Below are 23050 nucleotides of genomic sequence, written 5' to 3'. Positions count from 1 at the left end.
CCACCACTGCTTGCTTGAGTGAGTTATTCTAATTTGTTATTTTCACTACAAGCCTGCAAAAACAATCTGTGCTGTAGCTTTTGACTGCGACCCTGTGCGTTTGACTGCACATGGTTGATTTGTTTTCTTTTTACGTACTGTATTTGGGGGTGCAGGGATCAAATTATTATGATGAACTGCCTTTTGAAATTATGTCATTTCTTTGAACTGCTGCACAGCTAATCCTTCATGCAGCCCCCTCCCCCACGCACACACACAAGGCTCGCTCAAGGTTTTGAAACTCTTATCGACAGACACCTCCACAGAGTCATTAATTTTCTGAAGCTTGTCATTGTGTTTTTAATCCGTCCCTAGCTGAGCGTCAGTCACCTCACTGTGCCTGCGTGTAATCCTCTTTGAGATGGGAGCTAGCTGATTACTGCTCATGACTCACCCAACCCCCCCCTCCAACTCTTTGAGGCTTTGTTTGCGGTAACGCTTTGGAAAAATCCCTTCTCGAATTTGATATGTAAATCTAATTTGCACAGCATTGTGAGAATTGAGAGTTAAAATAACCATTAACTGATTCATGCTTTGTCATTCATTCTTTTTCTTTGGTATACTGTAGGTGTGGGGTGGGGGGGTTGTTGTCAATGATTATGATTAGCAGGAATGTAAATAAATATTTATTTTATTTAATCAGGAACCAAAAAATACAAATATAAAAATAATCATGAATAATACATAATGCAGTCTTTATAAAGTTCTTCTGGCAGATTGAAATTGAGGGCCGGTGGATAAACATGAACTATTGCACATTGATAATAATATCATTTAATAATATATAATTTATAATATATATATAGTAATATAATTTTTTCCGTCTTTATCTTCTTCCTCATTCTGTGTACAGTACAGTAGGTAATTGACAGAGGAGAGGTTTTGTGTAAATCATTACTGCTGTTTATATACTGTACACTTGACTGTACAAAAAGTTCAGACTGTACACACCACCCCCCCTCTCCCCCAGTCCATCCTTTTTTACTGAAAAGACAAGAAAATAAAAAATTAGTGCAGTTATGTGCGTATTGTATTATGGCATTGTGTGATGTGTAGTACTGTTAAACTTGTCTATACTGGAACTACTGTATACTATGACTACTGTTAAATACTTTGCAACCAGATGGCTGGTGCTGCTCTGTCTGGAAAGAAAAAAATTGAGCAATTACTGTACTCTAGGTGCATACTCTATTATGGCATTGTGTATGCAGTTAGTACTGTCAAACTAGTCTATACTGGAACTATTGTATACTCTGAATACTAGGAAAGAAAAAATCGGTGCCATACTTACCTGTTTCATACTGTACTTACAATACTACAGTACAGTACTATACCATACTACCTTCCTGATGCTTGCCCATTACACGCGATCACAATGGGCAACACAGTCTCAATTTGGTCAATATATTTATTGCAGCGTTCCACGGTGAGTACATCTTTCCAAAAACTCAGTATGCCTTTCGCCAACTCATCCTTTTTTGAAGGTTTCACCACTTTCCGAATATGGTCCTTCAGCTGATGCCAGATCATTTCGATTGGATTGACGTCTGGCGATCTGTCATTGGAAAAAAAGGACAATTAGTTTAAGAGATACAGTACACAGTTAAAACAGTGGGGAAAAAATGAGACACGGTTACCGCACTTAGGGCCTTATTCAGAAAGCTTATCGACCAAAATGGCTACTCGTATTCAGAAAGCCTCAATAAGTGCTCGATAACAGCCTGTATCGACGCAAAATTTTATCACCCACAGAAAATCGCCAACTGAACAGCGATCAGCCGCTTATCGACCATTTTCAGAGGGTTGATAAACTCACGCGATTCAGAGACCCGCGAGTCGGCTGTCGCGGCCTATCGCAGCCCACCGCAGCCCTAAAAGGCGTTCTTCTCCCCAAATCCAATACACCACAAACTTTTTGGTAAATTGGTGGGGAGATGGCCTCGATGAGCTGCGATGTGTCGGGACTTAGAAAAAATCAGGCCCCTTTCCTGCCTCGGATTGATGCCGGGGGTCTCCGGAGCTGATAGCCATTAATAGCAGCTCCGGACCACCCTGGCATGCATCCGAGGCAGGAAAAATGCATGTACAGCAACTTCATTACCTTAGCGGCTAACCGCTAAGGCAATGATGGGGTTAAACACCCGTGCTAGGTTTACTGTAAGAAACATACAATACAATACAATACTGTGGCTAGCGAGGATGGGTGAAGGTTGGAATTTGGCCCTTAGTGGCTGTTTAGGCCTTGCAGGGGGGTTGCGGGGGGAGTTAACCCCTTCTTTACTGTAGTGGTTAATACCGCTAAGGTAATAAAGGGGTTAACCCAACCGCTAGCCATCCGCAAGGTTTAAACACCCATCCTTAGGGCTAATACCCCCTTCACCCACCCGTGAGGCCTAAGCACCCACCCCTGACTGACTATAGCCATTGAGTAGCCATTGAGTAGTATAGTGTATACCATTGAGTAGCCTGTAGCCATTGAGTAGCCATTGAGTAGTATAGTGGTACATTATACCCATATAATAATAATATAATAATATGGGCATGATAAGCCTCTATAGCACTCAATGGGCACCTTAATTACAACACATTAATACACCAGACACACAATAATAAAACCTAACTAAACTCCAAAAAAACACACTTCATTAAATAAAAACAGTAGCCAGCTAATCCAATCAATAGAAGCAATTACAACATCAACAATTAATTAATTAAACCATTACACAATCAAACCAAATAATTTTTAAACCAACTCAAAAAGAATAGTAACACTAACCAATCCAAACAATGAATGACTCCAACATTAATGAATGTAATCATTAAAAGACAAAGAAATAAATTAAAACAATCTCTGAAGTAACCATAAAACACATTAACTAGAAAAAAGAGTGGTGTGATTAGCGCTAAAAAATGTGTACAAATACAATTCAAATATTGACAAAAACGTGATAAAGATTACAATAGGCAAGGCTGCCAGGAATAACTAACCCGAACACAGTTAGTGGTGGACAAAAAGAAAAACAATACAGACCGGCGCCTTAGAGTCCAAATGGGAGATATAAAAGTTCAATGGATGATTAGAAATATCCAATGGGTGTTAATCTGGTCCAGTAGCATCACCTGTTAAGTCAATGCACTATTACAGTCCTATTGCTTATGTGTTGTTACCCCATATATATAGTGATGTATAATTACAGCACTCAGGGGGTTAAAGAACACTGAAGAGGCACAGACAATCAGTCCTCAAATGTATCTTGGTTCTAAATACATGTTGCTGTAGCAATATATAAGCAACTATGATGGTACCTACACAGGCTTATAATGTTGGAGTCTGGTATCTACAGGAATATGATACATGGAGAATACATAAGTTAAAACAATGTAGGATACTTACAAAGAATCCTTTATAAAAGACTTTCCCTTTACAGAGAAAGACACCTATTAAAATAATATCAAAATCATCAAGACTATCGATTAAGACAAAATAAAGTTAACTTAAACAAATGTAAGAATAAGGAGAAAACAAAGAAAAATAATTATTATTATTAAAAAATGAAAAAAGATGTGAAAGAAAATTAAATTGAAAACCATTATGAACAACAGACCTTACTACATTGTTGTTGCTTATTAAAGATAATAATGCTCTTGCCTGAGACAGTAGAATGGGGATTGTTATATTACTATATAGAAGTGAGGAGCTAAGTTTAATTGCGTATACGAGTTATAGAGGAATACCTCTTACATAACCTGGAGCTCTATGATGTTGCTTTAATAATTAACCATATGACAATCTACATAACTGTGATGTCACTGATATTCACAATTAATCACGCAACCCAATTATAGATACATTTTTACTTATATACTACCCTCTTAAATATATAAGGAGTGGTGTATACTGTATTATACTTCTAATTCCTATTGAGGTTGTATTTATAATTATAGATATCTAATTATGTTCATATCGGTTCCTCACTCTCAACTCTTTCAACCCTTTACTGTCTCATGTATTACAGGAAGTGGACCAGTTCCCAGTCTACATTTAATCCAGATGGGTGGAGACTATTCATGCAAAAGATCCACATCATTTCTCTCCTATTCAACTGTTTTAATCTATCACCTCCCCTCTTGGCAGCTGGTACGTGTTCCAGGCCTGAAAAGGAGAACCCCTCAAGTCCGCCCTTAGGGCACGTAATAAAGTGTCTTGGAACGGGTGCAACATGTCTTTTTTCTTTATAAGCCGCACGTGCTCTTGAATTCTGAGCTTTAGAGGTCTTGTTGTGCGCCCAATATAAATCATGTTGCACCTACACGTGATCATATACACCACGTAGCTAGTATTGCAGTTGATAAATGTCTGCATTTTTTTTTTTTCATCAAGACATTTTCTGTTTGGACTAACGGCCATTAATTACATTACTCTAGTATGGAAGAATTCCCAGAAGAAGTTCCCCAAGAGGAAGGAACTGATACATATGTGTTTAGGTGTGGTGACCATACCAAGCGGAGCAAAAGGGCTCAACATGTGTTTGACGAGAGTGGGAATATTAGTTGTGAGGAATCATCTGATCTGGTTACCTACTTTCAGAGATTGGAAAATCTCCTATCTTTAAACATTAGGCTATGGTGGGACATTACATCCTTAGAGAATTATAGCAGAGTTAATAGAATACCACGGGGTCTCAGAATTAAAAAATCCCCCACCTTTGGGTTTGCCAGTAAAGAATTTGAGAACAAGTGGAGGGCAGTACTGGATGAATGCTCCTTTAAACTAATAGGACTGATAATAGCTCACAAGAATGAAGAAAGATCTATCTTGGAAAAAGACATCAACGAGCTTAAAATCAAACTGAGGCCCTTTAGTAAAATGGAGCATTTTGGCAGTAATGACATCATTTTGTCCCAGAATGTAGACGAAGTAGAAAAATCTATCCTGGAGAAAAAGCAGACAAAGTTTGAAAGGGACAAACAGGATTATATAAAAAAACAGGTCTACTTCTGGGAAAGGAATCCCAGTCAAAACACGAATCGCCCCAGGGGCAGATCCAAATCCCCACAAAGCAAATCTAATGGGAAAGATAGGGGATCTTCCCAACCTAAGAAATCAATTTATCACATCTGTAGATGTAGACATCACAGTTATGTAGATTGTCATATGGTTAATTATTAAAGCAACATCATAGAGCTCCAGGTTATGTAAGAGGTATTCCTCTATAACTCGTATACGCAATTAAACTTAGCTCCTCACTTCTATATAGTAATATAACAATCCCCATTCTACTGTCTCAGGCAAGAGCATTATTATCTTTAATAAGCAACAACAATGTAGTAAGGTCTGTTGTTCATAATGGTTTTCAATTTAATTTTCTTTCACATCTTTTTTCATTTTTTAATAATAATAATTATTTTTCTTTGTTTTCTCCTTATTCTTACATTTGTTTAAGTTAACTTTATTTTGTCATAATCGATAGTCTTGATGATTTTGATATTATTTTAATAGGTGTCTTTCTCTGTAAAGGGAAAGTCTTTTATAAAGGATTCTTTGTAAGTATCCTACATTGTTTTAACTTATGTATTCTCCATGTATCATATTCCTGTAGATACCAGACTCCAACATTATAAGCCTGTGTAGGTACCATCATAGTTGCTTATATATTGCTACAGCAACATGTATTTAGAACCAAGATACATTTGAGGACTGATTGTCTGTGCCTCTTAAGTGTTCTTTAACCCCCTGAGTGCTGTAATTATACATCACTATATATATGGGGTAACAACACATAAGCAATAGGACTGTAATAGTGCATTGACTTAACAGGTGATGCTATTTATGGGCAAAACCCTCCATCTGCTTCAATTAAGCAATTAGGGCTATAAATGGGGAGTCTGGCAGACACATGGAATACTCTTTGATAAAGTTCCGTTGGGAACGAAACGCGTCAGAGGACGGTGAACATGTAATTTTAATGGCGTGTTAAGCCACAATAAAGCTTTTTTTCACTTTTTTGCACTTGCCCTAGCCAGAGTGTCATTTCCGCGGTGCTCGTATCCCCCCTTTTTTTCCTAATATAACATTAAGTATAAGCGAACACCAATCGCAAACCTTTTATTACATTAAGTATGAACAAACAATCACATCCACATTTTTACAGAAAAACAAACCGGTAAGTTACAGTGCAGTAGGCCACAAGCACAGCACATCATTTGGTGTACAAATAGTAAACAATGTGATATTGTTCTATAAATATGCAGCAATATAAAAAATATATGTACTGTTGCTATACTGTATAAATATACCGAAATAACTATAAAATTAGATACATTAGATCTACAGTACACAATATATTGTTTTATAAATATGCAGCAATATAAAAAATATATATACTGTGGTAATATAAATATACCAAAATAACTAAAATATTAGATACAGTAGATCTACAGTACACAATATATTGTTCTATTAATATACAGCAATATAATATATATATATATATATATACTGTTATATAAATATACCAAAATAACTAAAATATTAGATACAGTAGATCTACAGTACACAATATATTGTTCTATTAATATGCAGCAATATAAAAAATATACATATACCGTTGCTATACTGTAGTAATATCTCGAAATAACTATAAAATTAGAAACAGTACATCTACAGTACACTATTACAGTACACTAGTAGATCTACAGTACAATATTTGATAAAAAAAATACATAAATTTAGTTATATAAATAAACTTACGTGTTAGTTCCCGTTGGTGTCCTTTTGCGTTCTCTGCTTTTTCCATGTGCATGATGGCTCACGGTGGTTGCTGGCACAATGATGCCAGAAGTAGCTAACCAGCATTGGATAGCAGCAATTTGGTGTCCGCTCGTGTACATCTCCTTAATTCGCATGCTGAGCTCCTTTGAAATCTTTTTAACAGGCATTGCTGCGAGTAGAAAGAAATACAAACACAAGAATGTATATTCAATGTTTAGTCGATGTGTATTCAATGTGCAGTGAATCCACAAAATGGACGGTGTATTTATACTGTAATGACTCACATTAGAGTATGCCCACTTTCAACACTTGTACCTCGTCACCATGCATAAAAGGTTACACACTTTGCATAGCCCACCACTCGATGATCTTTATCTGAACTTGCCCTTGTCCAGATACTGCATTGTGCCATCTGTTTCCATGGATCACCCCCGATTCTACAGACGCAGGAACTCACTTGCCTCTGCCGTGCCTGTCATGCAGAAAAAGTGGAAGGGGCAGCCGTTTCCACGCCAAGGCCAAAGCGACAGGCTTTGGCCAACAAAGAAAACCTTCTGCTGACTCCAAAGGCTAATGGTTTTAATAGACCAAGAAGAAGTCAAGAAGAAATACGGTGATGAACACTCAACGCAAAACAAATGGCAGCAAACACATTGAAACCGCAGACCACTTCCTCCTATACGCTCACGACTCTGCCGCCGCTCTCCCGGAAATCTTCAGCCCGTCTTCTCCACTACTCATCCTCGACTCTGCCGATGCCCTCCCGGAAACCCACAGGCCATCTTCGCCAGTTCTATTCGACGACGCTGCCGCTGGTGCCTCCATCCTTCTTCGACGACGCTGCCGCTTCTCTCCATGGAACCCCCATCTCATCCTACGTAGCACCCATCAACCCAGATGTCCGCAGCACGCCATGCACAAGAACCAGCTTGTTAGACCGGATGCTGAATGGGATAAGTGTGGATATCCCCGGGAACTCTATTGTGCTGGCAAAGATAGATCTGCTTCTAGAGACCATGCTAAATATGGCAAAACAACGGATGCTAAATATGGATCAACGGATGGAGAAGATAGAGGGTGACATAGCGGGGATACATAATTTGCTCGGTGTTCATGCCTCTGTATCCCCAACGCTGGAGCAGGAGGGTGGCATGGATGTGATGGATGGGAGCATCGACCACCTTCCATCACCAAGCGCATCCCCTCCACGAGAAGATTTTGTGTACATGAATACCGTTGAGGAGGAGGATAACATGACAACCCCGTCAAGACCACGCCAGGAGACAACACAGCGACCAAGACAGGAGGAAAGCTTCCTCCCAGACAACCTACCCTCGCCCGCCGCCACAAGCACACCCGCTCACAGAAGAACACCTACATTCGCTCGCATCGATACGGTGCCCGACATCATCCTGAGCGATTTGCCATCGGCACTCAGGGAGAAGTATAGGGTGATGACTGCTGGTGCACCCCACAAGTATGCCTTGTTACTATTTAAGCACCATGTGTCCTACTTGATGTACTGCGAGTGTGCCTTCAAAGTGAACTACGAAGTAAATCGCCTAAAAAAGGCGCTTCCTGACAATTTAAGAAAGACCATTCTGGATGAATTGCGGCGCTATTTTTCAATTACAGATACTGTACTGAAAGGCGTTCGAGACTGCATTAATGGCATTTTGCGCCATGCAAGGCATCGGCCATGGAAGGACAATCTGGTGGGGTACGAATTTGCGTGAGTGTTCAACTGTTGTAAATGTTTGGTAGATGTTTTGTTCCAGTCCCGGAGGGCCGCAAACAGGCCCGGTTTTCAAGGTTGTCCTGAAAACCGGGCCTGTTTGTGGCCCTCGAGGACTGTAGTAGTGCAGGCCTGATTGACTGTTCTGCGCACCATCTCACTTTAAATGTTTTGACTTGCCGTTCTTTAATAAAGGAGATGTTGCGTTTTGTATATTTTATGAATAAATATATTTTTTTAAAACAGGTAAGACCATAATGTTGTGCTGTACTATACATGTTTTGACCTGCTGTACTTAAATAAAGGAGATGTTGTGTGTTTTAACTTGTATTAATAAATAAATGTTTGTATTTACTGTACACAAGACCTGCACAATTCCAGTCCCCGAGGGACGCAAACAGGCCCGGTTTTCAAGGTTGTCCTGAAAACCGGGCTTGTTTGTGGCCCTCGAGGACTGGAGTTTTGCATGTCTGACTGACTGTTCTGCCATCCCACTGTAAATGTTTTGACTTGCCGTACTTTAATAAAGGAGATGTTGCGTTTTGTATATTTTATGAATAAAGATTTTTTTTTAATAACGTGACTGTAAACCATACTGACTGATTGCTAATGTTTTTACTTTCTGTACATACTGTAAATGTTTTCACTAGCAGTAAACCATACACCTGTTGATGTTTTGAATTGTTGTGCACTTAAAATGTTTTTACATTGTACAGTATTTGTAAATAAATGTTTTTGTACTTACTCCACCAATAAAAAAACATGCTGATTTGTTTTAAATTGTTCCATTGGCTCCTTTGATACTGTAACAAAATACAGTGTTTCTAGAATGTACACTACTGTCCAGGCATACTGTAGGCATGCTCAGTACTGCACATCACAAGAGTATTAAAAAAAAATACAAAACACATACTGTACTGTACAGTATGTACTGTTACTGTATAGAAGACACATACTGTATGTACTGTAATACATGTAGAATAAATGCATACTTTTTATTTTTTCGGGTTTATTACACAGTATATATAAAAAATACTCTATTGTATACTGTACGGTCGGAAAACATCAGCATACTGTTTCAGGTATTCTATCCTAATCAATAACAACGGCCACAAAACTGTAGACTCCGGTACGTGGTTTTTAAAATCCGATTCAGCAATGTGCAGGCATTGTTACACAAAGCGATATTATCCATCGAAATCCCTCCATTTGCCGTTCATTTTCTTTTCTGAGGAAAATCAAAAGTAAAAGTTATACTGTAATGGTCAGTCAGTCCTCTAAAGAAGTTCCCACAGTCAGTCCCACCAATAATTTTCTCGGGGGGCATCTCCTGTTCACATGTGCATGCGCCTACCATCGATGTGATGACACGCATATGCGTTTCAAGAAGGTTCCAATGCGCATGCGCCTAGCTTTTCACCAATTGTGCAGTATCTACTGAAGAAGCCGCTCAGCCAATGATATTGCTTACAGGAGAATCACTTGACTTTTGAATCGCACCGATATATTCAAAATAAAAAAAATTGGCAACATTACTCACCATAGACTTTCCCAATCAGCTGGCGCCGGGCCACTGCCAGTCCAGTGTTCTTGATCATGCACGTTGACAGTTGGCAGCGGGACTACTACACCTGTAGTAAGCTGATGAGGCTGTAAATCGCTTAGGTACATGCAAGCTTGCTCGAAACTGCATGCGAAATCTGGCTCAGGCTGCAGGTATCCGTGCGTGGACAGACAGCAAGGGTTGTCACTGACAGTGGGACCGTTATTGGAAGCCGGTGCTGGCACATTGCTTGCCAGCGACTGTCGTTTCTTAGTTTGTTGTAACACGACCTTTCGCCTTTTGCCGTCTGCATGATCACAGATACAGAAAAAAAGCCGGTGATACACACCAATACCCTCCAATAAATTCGGGATCAATACGATAAAAACATGAATCGCTACATAACCTTTTCCTTATTGCACGCTTCCACACATGAGGAGCTGGCGAAAATTTGTAAAAGTCATAGTTTTCGATAAAATATTGATAAATTTGAACAACTGTTTCCATCTTATCATCTGTTGCATTAATCGCGGCCCATATCAAATACGCGTAAGTTCTGTCGGGTTTTTGGAAAACGGGCTGCACTTGAACACTCATGGTGGCGGGTCTCTGGAGAATAACAGAAACTGGTCTTTGTCTTTCTTTAATATGAAAAGCCTTAATTGATACATTATTGTAACCTCTTCCTTCAGTGCCAAGGCCAATTTACAATAGCCCACTGTGGTATCTTTTTTAAACGAAACACCTGCAAGTCGACACATTACTGAAGCGCATGCGCATTACAATTCATGAATATCTGCCATCTGGCGGACACGCGAAGAATTGCAACCTATTAAATCCGAACCATTCTCAATAAACGCATGAACGCGCATGACCCACGCATAACCCTTAGCTGAGAACGCAACATGAATGCGGCATGCACCCGGTTAAGTGCGTCACATTCGGAAAAAAATCCAGGAAAAATGCGGTGATGTTTAAAATAAAATGGGCCGCAGCAGTATTGGGGGAATCACTTGTTCTTTTCAGAACAACACAAACTCATAAATCCTACAAGGTTCCCATCTGCTTCTTAGTCTCTTCCTATGACTCAAACAACCCCAAGAAGGATCTATCTAGGATCCTTAGAAAATATGGAGACAAAAGAGAAAAAAGGGGGAGCACAGGTTGAGGTATACTAAATGGTAACAAATTATTTAGCTCGGGAATGTAAGTTATTTAGCTCGGGAATATAAGTTCCTGGGCTAATAAACGTGGTGACGGTAGAGTGTGTGATAACAAAAACACTTACACGGCCTTGTGTAAATGCTGTGACATCAAGGTTTCTTTTCTTTCTTTCATCTGGGTTCTCCTGGTGCGAAGTTTCTTTTCTTTGGATCTTGATGATGGATTCTTCAGATACCCGGCTACCGTTAAATGCGAAGTTCCCCTCCAAATAAATGGACAACACAGAATGTTTAGGGACAATACAGTTTCAAAAGATCAATGTTTAATTTCAAAAGGTAAAGGGAGTATATAAAAAGCAGAAAAAAATGCTGCAAACACTCACACGGGCAGATATGAGTGCAATCTTGAGGGAGGTATCTCTATCCTCTCCGCATCCAAATAATATAAATGCAAGGGATACTCCTGTTAAAATAAAGGAGATGAGGGTTAGGTAAATAAGGGGATAAAATTCCAATACTCACACGGCCATGTGTGAGCTCACACGTGGAATGGTATCTTTTCTTTCAATCCCCAAAGTGAAGTAAAGTAGTTCCTCCGTGTGCTTGCACCAAGTTACAGATGCACTTGGAAACGGAGTTCAAACAACGTATTGGCTTTATTAAAAAACATATATAAAAAACAGAAAAAAGCCCTTAGGTCTAACACCAAAGGGGCTGGAAATAAAATCGCCAACCAGTCCATAGGAGATCTTTTTGCAGGGTGCGTGGTGCGCAGATCACTCAATCCGCGTCCGGGTATGGTGCTTGGCTCCTTTGCCCTGCTCCTTGACGGTGACCTAGTCAAGACTAGACTTGACTAGTTCAAAAGGCTTAGAGTTTTCAACAAAGCGTTTCGCCCTTTCTTGGGCTTCCTCAGGTTCGTAGATGGGGGTGGACCGTCTATTGGTGTTATATACACAAACCTCACCCAATCCCATGCTACCCTCTATGCACACTCCCTACGATCTATAATTTTAAGTGTAAAATGCTTAAAATCATTCTAAAAAGGTCGTTTTGGGATTCGAGATGTTAAAACCCAAATCAATGGTTGTCTAATGGTATTATGCATATTTATACAAAACTGAATAAGTGAATAGACATGTGAACTGTGTACAAATAAATAAATAAACTAATTGTGAAAACCTGTGTCCCCCAATAAATGATTATACAGTCGATGAGTAATTAAATTATTAAACAAACAAAGTAATACAAAAAAAAAGTTATACAACAAATATCTGGTGGTGTATAGTACTATCCCTGGGTCTCCAAAGTACTCTTAAAAGCAGTCGTTTATATATAAAAACCCTATTGTTTATAAATGAAGTGACTTGATATAAAGTGAGTTATATTATCGATAATAATGTGGACCAAATGTGATTTAAGTGAATAACCCTCAATATAGACATAGATTTAATTAATATTATTTAAAACCACTTTTATACAAAAAATTGTAATTTGAAATAAAAATATAAAACAAACGAAATAATCAATACATATACAGAAATTCAATATTATTCAAAACATGATAATTAAATGATGGCGTAGTGGTAGCCATAAACCCTTAGTGTAGATGCTTATTGAAAAAAGTGTGTGTAAAGTGACTATAGATAAGGGTGAATGCATATAAATAAATTCAGACTATATATTATATCAATTGTGGTAAAAAAATATCCATAAGATGACATACTAATGAAATCTTATTATGCTAAGGTAAAACATTATATACCATCCAATAAGACAAGATTAAAAAAATATTTTAAAATTAAAAAAAAAATTAAAAAGCATTATGATCTCAATAGCCAATCAATGAATAAGGCCTGCAAAGTTTCAGACGTATCCAATATCAATAGTTCATATAAGTGCAAAAAAATTTGGTGCTACAAAGTAAAGTAATCTAGAACACAAAAAGGGGGAGGGAAAAGCATAAAATAAAAGTTATTGATTTGACAATGAGTGATTAAAGATAAGAAAAAATCAAATCTATGATGAATGGAGATAACTCAAAAATATATGGAAAAAGGAATCATTAAACACTGAAACTATAAAGTTCTTAAACGTGATAGAATGGTGAGGCATACTGGCGACTAAACAAAGGCCCCCAGGTCTATGTCTTTATTTAACCCTTTGGGGGTCAGTGTTTTCAATCAATATATCCAGTATGTCTCACGCTGGCACAATTTCTGGAGTCTGTCGCCACCTCTCCAATGTGCATCCACTCTCTCTATTCCCTTGTAGCTAAGGCCATCTGGGTTCCCTTCATGGAACAAGCTGAAGTGTCTAGATACACTATGCGTCATGACCTGTTTTCGTATGTTTCCCATGTGCATCAGCACGCGGACTCTCTAAGGTCTTGAATTGCGGCTCACGTGCTGGAATCCACAGGGGCAGACAAGCAGGTAGACGACAAACTCCGTACGGCAATTAATCATTTGTTTAATTTTAAAACTCTCTTTAGTAATGTTGGAGATAAAGTCTGTCTTATCTCCCTTTGTTACTTGTTTGCAGGCCTTGCAACCAAGGCAGCTGAAGAAACCAACTGGGGGGGGGGGGATAATCAATTCTTCCCCACTGTTGTTATTTCTTTCCTGAACGTGCTGGGGGCTTATTTGGTTTTAATACAAGGCGCCCTTTTAAAGATGACTCTTGGTGACATGGGGATATGTTCTCTTAAAATAGGGTCCATCTGTACTACATGCCAGTGTTTTTTTTATGATGTCTCTAACTTTCATTGTGTCGGTGCTATATGTATTAATAAAAGAAGTATTGAAACCAACGTCTTTCTTTTTTCTTGTTGTTTTCAATAAATCATCTCTTGGGATTAATTCAATTTTTTTAACTGCTGTGTCCACTAACTCGGATTGATATCCTCTTTCCAAAAACCTCCCCTGTAATACTTGAGTCTGTTTCTGGAATACCTCGGTGTCCGAACAATTTCTTTTGATTCTACGGAACTGACCTTATGGGATGTTTTTAAGCCACTGTGGGTGGTGGCAACTGGAGATCAATAAAAAATTATTTGCATCCGTGGGTTTAAAAAAAAAATTTGTTTTAATTTTATTATTATCTATATAGATGGTCAGATATGAAAAAATAATCGTCTCTCTACTACTGCACCGACACACTTTATTCGAGCAAATACCCGGTATGTACCTGGCAGATACCTGGAATGCGCCGCTCCTCACCTCTGACAAGCCCCGTTGCATTTGCCTTCCCAGCCTGGGTTCATGCCTGGCTGATGGGCGGCTGATCTGTTAAATGATAATGATTAGGATTTAATAGGCTGCAATGCTTCGCGTGTCTACCAGATGGCATAAATTCATGAATTGTAATGCAGTATATATATATGTACTGTGCAGTATTGCAGCCAACGGGAATAAAATGCTTCAATCCCTGCCGGAAAATAACTCAATGCACTCGGGCAGAAAACAGTCACAAACCTCAATACACCCGGGTATACCCGAATTCGTGGGACTAGCCGAGCTCGAATAAAGTGTGTCGCCAGTGTATGCTCTGACGTAAACTCCAGGTTGACCTTGTTTGTATTTATATGGTTAATGAAGTCCCTTAGTCCCTCTTCGCTCCCTTTCCATAGGAAAAGCACGTCATCAATGTAGCGATGCCAGGAGACCAGGTTTGCGCCAAACGGATGGTTGGACCATATGGTGTTGTCCTCCCAATCTCCCATGAAGATGTTAGCAAAACTGGGCGCAAACCGGGACCCCATAGCAGTGCCGCACAACTGTAGGTATATATCATCGTTAAACCAAAAAGCGTTATGGCCTAAAATAAAGCTTACTGCTGCGACTCATTTTATTCTAACACATCGCCGTTTTTTCCCTGGCTTTTTTTTGTAATGCGACGCACTTCACGGGAGCATGCCACATTCATTTTGCATTCTCAGCCACGGGTCATGCGCGGGTTATGCGCGGGTCATGCGTGGTTGACGCGCGGTTGATGCGTTTATTGAGAATGGTTCGGATTTAATAGGTTGCAATTCTTTGCGTGTCCGCTAGATGGCAGATATTCATGAATTGTAATGCTCATGCGCTTCAGTAATGTGTCGACTTGCAGGTGTTTCGAATTAAAAAAGATACCACAGTGTGCTATTGTAACTTGGCCTTGAGACTGAAGGAAGAGGTTGCAATAATGTATCAATTTAGGCTTTTTATATTAAAGAAAGACAAAGACCAGTTTCTGTTACAGTATTCCCCAGAGAGCCGCCGCCATGAGTGTTCAAGTGCAGCCCGTTTTCCAAAAACCCGACAGAAGTTACATGTATTTGATATGGGCCGCGATTAATGCAACAGATTATAAGATGGCAACAGTTGTTCAAATTTATCAGTATTTTATCGAAAACTATGACTTTTACAAATTTTCGTCAGCTCCTCATGCGTGGAAGCATGCAATAAGGAAAAGGTTATGTAGCGATCCCTGTTTTTATCGTATTGAGCCACAAATTATTGGAGGGTATTGGTGTGTATCACCGGCTTTTTCCTGTATCTATGATCATGCAGACGGCAAAAGGTGAAAGGTCGTGTTAAAACAAACTAAGAAAGGACAGTCGCTGCCAAGCAATGCACCAGCACCGGCTTCCAATAACGGTCCCACCGTCAGTGACAACCCTTGCTGTCTGTCCAGCAAGCCTGAGACGGATTTCGCGTGCAGTTTCGAGCCAGCTTGCATGTACCTAAGCAATTTACAGCCTCATCAGCTGACTACAGGTGTAGTAGTCCCGCTACCAACTATCAACATGGATGATCAAGAACACTGGACTGGCAGTGGCCCAGCGCCAGCGCCAGCTGAATGGGAAATTCTATGGTGAGTATTGTTGCCATATTATTTTCTGTGTTTTCTTTTATTTTGACAATACAGTATCAATATCGGTGCGATTCAAAAGTCAAGCGATTCTCCTGTAAGCAATATCATTGGCTGAGCGGCTTCTCCAGTACTGTACTGCAGATACTGAACAATTGGTGGAACGCTAGGCGCATGCGCATTGGAACCTTCTTGAAACGCATATGCGTGTCATTACATCGACGGTAGGCGCATGCGCATGTGAACAGGAGATGCCCCCAGAGAAAATTATTGGTGGGACTGACTGGGAACTTCTTCAGGGGGCTGACCATTACAGTAAAACTTTTCTTTTTGTTTTTCCTCAGAAAAGATAACGGCTAATGGAGGGATTTCGATGGATAATATTGCTTTGTGTAACAATGCCTGCACATTGCTGAATTGGATTTAAAAACCCACGTACCGGAGTCTACAGTTTAGTGGCCGTTGTTATTGATTAGGATAGAATACTGTACCTGAAACAGTATGCTGATGTTTTCCGACCGTATAGTATACAATACTTTTTTATATACAGTATACTGTGTAATAAACCCGAAAAAATAAAAATTATGCATTTATTCTACATGTATTACAGTACTGTACATACAATATGTGTCTTCTATACAGTGCCAGTACATACAGTACAGAATGTGTCTTCTATTTTTTTTAATACTCTTGTACTGAGCATGCCTACAATATACAGTACAGTATGCCTGGACAGTAGTGTACATTCTAGAAACACTGTATTTTGTTACAGTAGCAAAGGAGCCAATGGAACAATGTAAAACAAATCAACATGTTCTTTTATTGGTGTAGTAAGTACAAAAACATTTATTTACAAATACTGTACAATGTAGAAACATTTTAAGTGCACAGCAATTCAAAACATCAACAGGTGTATGGTTTACTGCTAGTGGAAACATTTACAGTATGTACAGAAAGTAAAAACATTTACAGTCAGTCAGTATCGTTTATAGTCACTTGTTATAAAAACAAATTCTTTATTCATAAAATATACAAAACACAACATCTCCTTTATTAAAGAACGGCAAGTCAAAACATACAGAATACAGTGGGATGGTGTGCAAAACAGTCAGTCAAGCCTGCACCAGTACAGTCCTCGAGGGCGGCAAACAGGCCCGGTTTTCAGGACAACCTTGTGTGTGTACAGCAAGTTAAAACATTTCTGTATAAATGCAAGTTAAAACAAGTAATAAACCCAAAAAAATAAAAATTATGCATTTATTCTACATGTATTACAGTACTGTACATACAATATGTGTCTTCTATACAGTGCCAGTACATACAGTACAGAATGTGTCTTCTATTTTTTTTAATACTCTTGTACTGAGCATGCCTACAATATACAGTACAGTATGCCTGGACAGTAGTGTACATTCTAGAAACACTGTATTTTGTTACAGTAGCAAAGGAGCCAATGGAACAATGTAAAACAAATCAACATGTTCTTTTATTGGTGTAGTAAGTACAAAAACATTTATTTACAAATACTGTACAATGTAGAAACATTTTAAGTGCACAGCAATTCAAAACATCAACAGGTGTATGGTTTACTGCTAGTGGAAACATTTACAGTATGTACAGAAAGTAAAAACATTTACAGTCAGTCAGTATCGTTTATAGTCACTTGTTATAAAAACAAATTCTTTATTCATAAAATATACAAAACACAACATCTCCTTTATTAAAGAACGGCAAGTCAAAACATACAGAATACAGTGGGATGGTGTGCAAAACAGTCAGTCAAGCCTGCACCAGTACAGTCCCCGAGGGCGGCAAACAGGCCCGGTTTTCAGGACAACCTTGTGTGTGTACAGCAAGTTAAAACATTTCTGTATAAATGCAAGTTAAAACTTACAAACATTTTTTTATTAATTCAAGTTAAAACACACAACATCTCCTTTATTTAAATACAGCAGGTCAAAACATGTACAGTACAGTTCAGCACAACAGTATGGTCTTACCTGTGATTAAAAAAAATCTTTATTCATAAAATACAGTATACAAAACGCAACATCGCTTTTATTAAAGAAACATATACAGTACAGTGGGATGGTGTGCAAAAAAGTCAGTCAGGCCCGCACAACTACAGTCCTCGAGGGCAGCAAACAAGACAATCTTGAAAACCGGGTCTGTTTGCGGCCCTCCGGGACTGGAATTGTGCAGGTCCTGTGTGTGTGTACAGCAAGTTAAAACATTTCTGTATAAATACAAGTTAAAACACACAACAACATCTCCTTTATTTAAGTACAGCAGGTCAAAACATGTACAGTACAGTTCAGCACAACAGTATGGTCTTACAGTACCGGTGATTAAACCAGAAAGTCCTTCAGATTGTCCATCCATGGCCGATTCCTCGTATGGCGCAAAACGCCATTAATGCAATCTCGAACGCCTTTCATTACAGGATCTGTAATTGTATAAAAGCGCCGCAATTCCACCTGAATGGTCTTTCTTAAATTGGCAAGAAGCGCCTTTATTACGCAATTTCCTTCGTAGTTCACTCTGAAGGCTCAGTCACAGTACAACGAGTAGGGCACATGGTGCTTAAAAAGTAACAAGGCATACTTGTGGGGTACACCAGCACTCATCACCCTATACTTCTCCCTGAGCACCAGGCTGATGTCGGGCACCGTATCGATGCGAGTGAATATAGGTCTTCTGCGAGCGGGTGTGCTTGAGATGACGGGAGAGGGTAGGTTGTCTGGGAGGAAGCTTTCCTCCCATCTTGGTCGCTGTGTTGTCTCCTGGCGTGGTCTTGACGGGGTTGTCATGTCCTCCTCAATGGCATACATGTACACTACATCTTCTGGTTGAGGAGGTGCGCTTGGTGATGGAAGGGTGTCGATGCTCCCATTCATCACATCCATGCCACCCTCCTGCTCCGTGTCGGGTAAACAGGGGCATGAACACCGAGCAAATGATGTATACCCGCTATGCCAGCCTCTATCTTCTCCATCCGTCGATCCATCTGTTGATCCATATGTTGCATCCGTTGATCCATATGAATCATCCGTTGATCCATATGTAGCATCCGTTGCTCCACATTTAGCATGGTCTCCAGAAGCAAATCTATCTTTGCTAGCACAATAGAGTTCTGGGACAGCAGCGGCAGAGTCGTCGAAGCGTATGGGAGGAAGTGGTTTGCGGGTTCAATGGGTTTGCTCCCATTCGTTTTGCGTCGAGAGTACATCAACGTATTTCTTCTTGATATAATAAGGCTGACGTCTATTAAAACCCTTAGCCTTTGGGGTTGCAGAAGGTTTTCTTTATTGGCCTTAGCCTGTAGCTTTGGCCTTGGCGTGGAAACGGCTGCCACCTTTCGCTTTTTCTATGTGATAGGCACGACAGAGGAGTGGTGACTTCCTGCGTCCGTAGAATCGGGGGTGATCCATGGAAGCAGATGGCACAATGCAGTATCTGGACAAGGGCAAGTTCAGATAAAGATCATCGAGTGGGAGGCTAAGCAAAGTGTGTAACCTTTTATGCATGGCGGCGAGGTACAGGTGTTGAAAATGGGCGTACTCTAATGTGAGTCATTACCGTATAAATACACCATCCATTTTGTGGATTCACTGCACATTGAATACACATCAACTAAACATCGAATATACATTCTTGTGTTTGTATTTCTTTCTACTCGCAGCAATGCCTGTTAAAAAGATTTCCAAGGATCTCAGCATGCGCATCAAGGAGATGTACACGAGCGGACACCGAATTGCTGCTATCCAACGCTGGTTAGCTACTTCTGGCCTCGTTGTGCCAGCAACCACCATGAGCTATCATGCACACGGAAAAAACAGAGAACGCAAAAGGGCACCAAGGGTAACAAACGCGTAACTATATTTATACAACTTAAAAAAAAATTATATCAAATAATGTACTGTAGATCTACAGTACTGTATCTAATATTTTTGTTATTTCTGTAGATTTATATTACAGTATATTTATATTTATATTTATATTACAACAATATATACATTTTGTATACTGTATTTATATTTATATTACAACAGTATATATATTTTGTATATTTATATTACAACAGTATACTGTATATATTTTGTATATTTACATTTATATTACAACAATATATATATTTTGTATACTATATTTATATTTATATTACAACAGTATATAAATTTTGTATATTTATATTACAACAGTATACTGTATATATTTTTTATATTGCTGCATATTGTTACTGTAGAACTGCACTGTAACTCACCGGATTGTTTTTCTTTACATTGTAGGGAGACGACTCTTCTGGTGGACAAAATAAGTGAGGAGAATGATGAGAAGAGTGCATTAAGGGTCAAATACACTCTGCAGGAAAGTCACAATCTCACTGTATCCGAGACCAGCATAAAGAAGATGAGACACAGCATTGGATGGAAATATGGATGTGTGAGGTTAGTACTGGACAGTACAGGAGGTAAAGGTTTTGTTTAGAAAACTGTACTGTACCGCTAAAATTATTTATTCCTTGTCATTACAGAGCGTACCCCATGATACGGGACGTAAACAAAATAAAAAGAGTGGTCCAGGCCTAGGCATGGATCGACAGTGGAGAAAATTTCCAGTATTGCATCTTCACTGACGAGTCTACGGTGTCGCTGGAGAGATTTGCAACCTTTGCATTCCACAAAAAAGGTCGCATATATATGAAGCTGCGGCCAAAACACCCCGTGAAGCTGCATGTGTGGAGTGCCATCTCTAGGTGTGGACCAGGATGCATTGTCATCTTTGAAGGTAAAATATATAAAAGAAAAAAAGAAAACACAAGTGCGCATCAAGATATGAGAAATGAAGTGTATTACAAATAATAAAAGATAGTAACCACTTACATGAATAAAATCTTTAATAATCCCCGATCTCGATCATAACTTCTTTTGTAGGGCATCAAATAGGGTATGCATATACATCACACGCGAGTTCCCGGATGGTCACCGTTCTACCAGGACAACGATCCGAAGCACACCGTGTCAACAGCACATATCCTTGAGTGTGGTATCAACTGGGTGAAGATGCCAGCGGAGTAAGTGCGGTAACCGTGTCCCATTTTTTTACCACTGTTTTGACTGTGTACTGTATCTCTTAAACTAATTGTCCTTTTTTTCCAATGACAGATCGCCAGACTTCAATCCGATAGAAATGGTCTGGCATCAGCTGAAGGACCATATCCGGAAAGTGATGAAACCCTCCTAAATGGACGAGTTGGCGAAAGGCATAATGAGTTTTTGGAACGATGTACTCAACATGGAACGCTGCAATAAATATATAGACCATATTGCGACTGTGTTGCCCATTGTGATTGCGCATAATTGGCAAGCATCAGGAAAGTAGCACTGTACTGTAGTATTGTAAGTACAGTATGATACAGGTAAGTATGGCACAGATTTTTTCTTTCCTAATAGTCAGAGTATACAGTAGTTATAGTTTTTTCTTTACAGAGAGCAGCACCAGCCATCTGGTTACATACTATTTAACAGTAGTCAGAGTACACAGTAGTTCCAGTATAGACTAGTTTGACAGTACTACAGTAACTGTCTACTAACTGCTCAATTTCTTTCTTTCCAGAGAAAGCAGCAGCAGCCATCCACAGTAGTACTACACATCACACAATGCCATAATACAGTACGCACATAACTGCACTATATTTTTGTTTTCTTGTCGTTTCAGGAAAAAAGGGTGGCCTGGGGGAGGTGCGGTGTTGTGTCCAGTCTAATTTGTTTGAACAGTCAAATGTACAGTATATAAACAGCGGTAATGATGTACACCAAACCTCTCCTCTCTCAATGAACTACTGTACTGTACACAGAATGAGGAACAAGATAAAGACGGAAAAAATAATATTACTATATATATATATATATATATATATATTATACATTACAGTATATATTATTAAATAATATTCTTATAAATGTGCATTATTCATGTTTATCCATGTTTTACAAATATTTTCTAAATGTTTATCCAATTTCAATCTACCAGAAGAACTTAATAAAGACTGCATTATGTTTATTCATGATTATTTTTCTATTTCTATTTTTTGGTTCCTGATAAAATAAATAAATATTTATTTACATTCCTGCTAATCATAATCATTGACAACACCCACGCCCCACCCACACCTACAGTACACCAATGAATAAGAATGAATGCCAAAACAACATGAATCAGTTAATGGGTTTTTTTAACTCTCAATTCTCACAATGCTGTGCAAATCAGATTTATATTTCAAATTCGAGAAGGGATTTTCCAAAGCGTTACCGTAAACAAAGCCTCAAAGGGTTGGGGGGGGGGGGAGGGGTTGGGTGAGTCATGTGCAGTAATCAGCTAGCTCCCATCTCAAAGAGGATTACTCGCAGGCGCAGTGAGGTGATTGACGCTCAGCTAGGGATGGATTAAAAACACAATGACTAGCTTCAGAAAATTAATGACTCTGGGAGGGTGAAGTTGGGTGAGTACAGTACATAAAAAGCACACAAATCAACCATGTACAGGCAAATGCACAGATTGAATATTGTAATATCAAGATTGTTTTTGCAGGCTTGTGGATAAAATAAAAGTTAAAAAATTCTAATTACATTTTTTTTGGGGGGGGCACTCAAGCAAGCAGTGGTGGGTGAAGTTACAGGCGCATGAGCAGTAATCAACTAGCTCCCCATTCGAAAGAGGATTACACACAGGCGCATAGAGAGGTGATGCTCTGTGCAAATCAAATTCGAGAAGGGATTTTCCAAAGTGTTACCGTAAACAAAGCCTCAAAGCTCCCATCTCAAAGAGGATTACACACAGGCGCAGTGAGGCTTTGTAGGGCAGCTGTGGACGGATTAACAACACAATGTCAAGATTCAGAAAATTAACGACTCCGTGGAGGGGGTTGGGTGACTCATGCGCAG

This window comes from Ascaphus truei, chromosome 2 (assembly GCF_040206685.1).
Source record: "Ascaphus truei isolate aAscTru1 chromosome 2, aAscTru1.hap1, whole genome shotgun sequence".
Classification (NCBI taxonomy): Eukaryota; Metazoa; Chordata; class Amphibia; order Anura; family Ascaphidae; genus Ascaphus; species Ascaphus truei.
Note: the sequence above shows the minus strand (reverse complement) of the source record.